This window comes from Eleutherodactylus coqui, chromosome 8 (assembly GCF_035609145.1).
Source record: "Eleutherodactylus coqui strain aEleCoq1 chromosome 8, aEleCoq1.hap1, whole genome shotgun sequence".
NCBI classification, from domain to species: Eukaryota; Metazoa; Chordata; class Amphibia; order Anura; family Eleutherodactylidae; genus Eleutherodactylus; species Eleutherodactylus coqui.
Genome location: NC_089844.1, coordinates 152,512,512 through 152,518,625, shown reverse-complemented (window position 1 = coordinate 152,518,625; position 6,114 = coordinate 152,512,512).

The window sequence follows — 6,114 nt, the reverse complement described above, 5'->3', positions numbered from 1 at the left end:
CAAAAAAGAATAGCGCATTAAAAAAAAAAAATTAAAAAAACAACCAGGAACCCCGAGGGTCGATCCCATTAAAGGGCCTTCTCAAAATTAAAGCCTGAAAGCTTGCTGGAGCCCTAAGGGTCGGCCTGTAGACGGGTCTTCTCAAAAAGCGTAAAAAAGTGCAACCAAATGTGCCTTAAAATCACAAAAAAGAAAAGCAAGCAAAAAAAAAACATCGGGTGTTACTTGATTTGGCTGCCATGTGGCTCGAGTTGTCACATTGCTCAGGATGTCACTTGGCTCGACTGTCATGTGGCTTGAGCTTTCACAGGGTTCGGGATGTCACGTGGTTCGGCTGTCACCTGGCTCGGGTTGTCACATGGCTCGGTATGTCACATGGCACGGGATGTCACTTGGCTCGGCTGTTATGTGGCTCGGTTGTCACGTAGCTCGGGATGTCACTTAGCTCGGCTGTCATGTGGCTCAGGATGTCACTTGGCTCGGCTATCATGTTGCTCGGTTGTCACTTGGCTCGGCTGTCATGTGGCTCGGTTGTCACTTGGCTCGGCTGCCATGAGGCTCGGGATGTCACTTGGCTCTGCAGGAAATCCAATCCATAGCTTGCTATAAGAAAACGCAATTTCCAGCCCACGAACGATTTTGTGCGGGCTACGCACAAGTCAATGGAAGCCATCCGTTCTGCGGCATTTCGAAGTGAGTACTGCCTACTGCGCTTGCACAACGGAGCGCCAGCCGGCACATCCGCAGCACATAAGACACCACCGCACAGGTACGCAGGGGTCACCCGCTGGGCATCCAGTCTAACTCCGCTGCGGGAATCCCGCATGTGGGGTCCAACCAGCCATGTGCTGGAGGCCTAAGCGAACGGACACAGACTGAGCAGATACAAATCTGAGAATACTTTCCCTAAACGACCCAGGACATTGATGGGCACCTTCCTGAAAGCTGGGCGATCGTTCCCATAAGGACGGCCTCCTGTCTCATACTTAGTGGGCCTAGTCTGTCCCTGGATGACTATTGGGGGGCAACACTGCATTTGTACAAATTAGAGAGGGAACGCTGCCACACCAAACAAACAAAATGAGACACGGATTCGGGCATCCACATACCTATGGACAGAATGGATGAACAAGACAAGGCGCTAGCGTTTGCCTACCAATGGACGAAGGGGAACCAACAGGACGAGACTTGTGTGTCCGACCCCCCAACTAACAGGTGTTTCAAACTAACATGGACGGAGCGTCCGACTACCAATCAGATGGGTAGATCACAAACTAACAGACAGACGGACAAACTGACTATACATAGCATAGCAAGCACACATCAACATGACAAACAAACTGGATCCAGACGGACAGAGCTCAGAACAGACAGACAGAGCAGGAAGCGGACAGACTGAGTGCATACACACCACAGCAGACATAGGCAGAATGACCCTCCGCCCACAGCTATCTAACGGTGCCCATATACATAAGTAGCAGGATAGGAGTTATTCTATTAGATTGTAAGCTCTTAGGAGCAGGTTGTATTTGTCTCTTTCTTTACAGCATCCGCTCTCCTGAGCCTGGAATTACATATATACAGCCAAGGGCGTAACTAAAGGCTCAGGGGCCCTAATGCAAAAGGTGAGTTGGGGCCCCCCTCTATCTGTACCTGTACCCATACCTAAACCATGCTGCACAGAGGCATAACTTGAAGCTTCTGGGCTCCAATGTAAAACCTGTAACAGGGCCCCAACTATAATGCTTTATTCATAGTACTGGGCTCCCTATATGGAGAAGAGAAGCCTTATGGGCCCCCTAAGGGTCCTGCGCCCAGGTGCAACCGCATTCCCTGCACCCTCTATAGTTACGCCCCTGTATACAGCAATATGCACCAGGACCGATTCCATCCAGGGTGACAGCCGATCGCCACATCTGGGGTCAGGAAGGAATTTTTTGCCCCGGGGTTTTTCGCCTTCTTCTGGATCTTTGGGTCCGGCGGCTCTCATCTTAGGACATTGGTGGACTGGTCAGAAGGACCGCAGCAAGTTCCGTGGTCCCCAATGGTCCTAACCTGAGAGTCACTGTGATCATTGTGTCATTAATTTAATTACAATGTTGCTTATTGCTCTTCTAATAAAGCAGAATTCTATACATCTACATCGTGGTGTTTGTCTTTTGTCTGATTTCTCCTTACAGCAATAATGATGGGAGTGATCGCTGCCGCCCAACCATCCAGTAGACGTATCCTGCACATAATAAAGTGTTTCATCTCCCAAAGACACGGTGTATGCTGCTGCCGGACAGGAACTGTAGGGTGGCCATTCCAGGACAAATCACTCCGAAACCCGATGGGACTGAAAAGTGACATTTTTATAAAAATTCTAGTAATGAACAAATATGCAAATTTTTCTAAAAATGGTAGATGGTCAGGTGTTACCCCTTGGGTGATTTGTCTTGGAATGACCCTTCAAACGGTCGTTCACGATCATCTGCATGGGTGAAAGGGGGTTTTCCCAAAAAATACATTTTCCCCTTATCTACAGGATAGGGGATTAATGTTTGATTACTGGGGGCTCCAGCAGTCGGACCCCCAGCAATACCGAAATGGGTGCTCCCAGATGCTCCATGTGAATGGAGCGGTAGTGCGCAGGCTTGACCATTGCTAATATCACTTCTATTGGCAGGCGGAGATTGATGTGCTCAATAATCTCCCTCCATCCCATAGAAAGTGAATGGAGTGGTCACTGACAATCCATTACCATGGTACATTCAGGTGTACGGGTCTTGGGAATGCCGGGGGTCCCAGCAGTTGGTACCTCAGCGATCAGACATTTATGACCCTTACCTGTAATTGTTGGGACAACGTTACATGGGTGAGTAGAGCAGGACCAATGGCGGATCACTACTGGGGCCACAATAGGGGACAGTATTACTACTGCGGCCACAATAGGGTCAGTATTACAACTGAGGCCGCAATAGGTTGAGCCTATTACTACTGGGGCCACAATAGGGGTCACTACTACTATTGAGGCTGCAATAGGTTGAGCCTATTACTACTGGGGCCACAATAGGGGTCACTATTACTACTGGCGCTGACATAAGGAGAGCCTGTTATTACTGAGGACACTATTGCTACTGGGGCCAATATAGGGAGTCACCATTACTACGGGGCCACTGTGAGGGTCACTATTACCACAGGGGCTGATATAGGGTACTCTATTACTACTGAGGCCAATATAGGGGACACTATTACTATTGGGACTACTGTGGAGATTAATATTACTACTGGGGCCAATAAAGGGAACACTAGTACTACTAAGGCCAATATAAGCGACATTGTTACTACTGGGGCCACCAATATAAGGGGACACTATTACTACTGGCACCGCAATAAGGGTCATTATTACTACTGCGGCCACAATGGGGGAGCCTTTTACTACTGGGACTGCAATAGGGGACATTATTACTACTGGGACCACAATATGAGTCCCTATCACTACTGGGGCCACTGGGGGGGTCACTATTACTACGGAGTTGCAATAGGGGACTGCAATATGGGACACTATGGCTACTGGGGACGTAACTGGGGGTCACTATTACTACTGGGGCCAATATACGGGTCACTATTACTACTGAGGCCAACAATATAGGGGGACACTATTACTACTGGGACCGCAATAGGGGTCACTATTACTACTGGGGCCATAATAAGGGTCACTATTACTACTGGAGTCAATATAGGGGTCACTATTACTACTGGAGATGCATTAGGGATCATTACTACTACTGGGTCCAATATAAGGGACACTATTACTAATGGGGCCACCAATATAGGGGACGCTATTACTACTGGGGCTAATATAAAGGGGAGGATATTACTACTGGGGCCACCAATATAGGATACACTGTTACTACTGGGGCAACCATTATAGAGGCCACTGAGGCCACTGTGGGGGACACGATTACTACTGGGGCCACCAATATAGGGAGTCACTATTACTACATGGGGTGGATTTGCTGTGGAATTTACAGTAGCAGCACAGTGGATGAGATTTTGAAAATCTCATCCACACACTGGAAAAAATCTGCTCAAAACCCGTGCTGATACTGACATGAGGTGCGGGATTTAATTCAACAGCATGTTAATTTTAAATAAAAGGTATATCAATAGCCCATCCAGCGCTCCGCCCTGTTTTTTTTTTTTTTTAAATGGCCCTAACCTTATTATACTGATGAAGGTAAAAATCATGTTGTGATAAGCCACGCCCTTAACCCCTCCCCTTACCACACTCTCCGTGGGGCTCCATGGAAAACGTTTGCTTCAAAAAGGGCTCCATGGCTTAAAAGGTTTGGGAACCAGACTGCCATTATGGAGTCAGGAAGGAAATTTTCCCCAAAAAATAAAGGGTAAATTGGCTTCTGCCTCATTGTTTTTTTTTCCCTTCCTCTGGATCAACAAGGGAGGGTGGAAACAGGCTGAACTGGATGGACATTTGTCTTTCAACATACTATATTGCGGGTTCAATCCCCACTTGGTTCAGGTAGTTGGCTCAGGGTTGACTCAGCCTTTCATCCTTCCGAGGCTGGTAAAATGAGTACCCAACTTGGTGGGGGGTAAAGATGACTGGGGAAGGCAATGAAAAACAGTCTGCCAAGAAAAGATTGTATAGTATGTCACATTGAGTTACTTCTGAACTGGTGTCTGTAAATGTATATTTTCTCTTGGTGTGATGCCCGCATGTTGAGGAGGTTGAGGAGGAGATGATGTCACCATGTTGAGGAGGTTGAGGAGGAGATGATGTCCCCATGTTGAGGAGGAGATGATGTCCCCATGTTGAGGAGGTTGAGGAGGAGATGATGTCCCCATGTTGAGGAGGAGATGATGTCCCCATGTTGAGGAGGTTGAGGAGGAGATGATGTCCCCATGTTGAGGAGGAGATGATGTCCCCATGTTGAGGAGGTTGAGGAGGAGATGATGTCCCCATGTTGAGGAGGTTGAGGAGCAGATGATGTCCCAATGTTGAGGAGGAGATGATGTCCCCATGTTGAGGAGGTTGAGGAGGAGATGATGTCCCCATGTTGAGGAGGAGATGATGTCCCCATGTTGAGGAGGTTGAGGAGGAGATGATGTCCCCATGTTGAGGAGGTTGAGAAGGAGATGATGTCCCCATGTTGAGGAGGTTGAGGAGGAGATGATGTCCCCATGTTGAGGAGGTTGAGGAGGAGATGATGTCCCCATGTTGAGGAGGTTGAGGAGGAGATGATGTCCCCATGTTGAGGAGGAGATGATGTCCCCATGTTGAGGAGGTTGAGGAGGAGATGATGTCCCCATGTTGAGGAGGTTGAGGAGGAGATGATGTAGCTGCATCCCACTCCGCATGGCTTCTATTAAGCACTTTTGCGCATGATTTTAATGATCAGGTTTGAAACTGATAGAACTTGGACTCGTTGAAGTCAATGTGTGTATTCACATGTGCTGGTGGTCTGTGCAAAACAGTCACAACATGTCCTACTGTGGTGCCAATTTAAGACCAGAGTCGCCCATTCAGTGGGTGTGTTACAAAAGCAGAATGCACTCATATAGCACGCGTTTTGTTTTTTTAACGCATCCATCGATTTTAATGGGAGTTTTATACTACATCAATTGGGCCAAAATCTGTACTAATTACAAAATCAGCCTCTGCCCACAATTCCATCTGTGTGAACATCCCTTAAACAGCTCAGATTTTTCAAACATAGGGTGGAAAAATGAAACAGCAAAAACAAAGGACTGCAGTAGGAAGGGGTTAACGTGCGTGTATATCCGTGTCACATCTCTACCCAATGCTTTTGTCCAGATTTTACATCTGTGTGTCTTCTGTCCGTTTTCTCACTGGAAGCCCAATTATCTTCCAGCCTGGCAGTGACACATGGCCGGCACACAGATGTCCTCCGTTACCCCGGTAGACTTGGTGGGTGACTGTCGTCCAAGACGTTGGACCACGGCAGGTGAAGCTGTTCTCTTTTTCCAGTCTGTGCTCTGAGAAATACAAAAAGCACACGGGTGTCAAATCCGCTTGTGCAAGGATTCCCCTTGTGTCCTCGGTGTCAGTTCCGGCATCCCTGCATGGAGGTGCAGATCTCAGCTCTT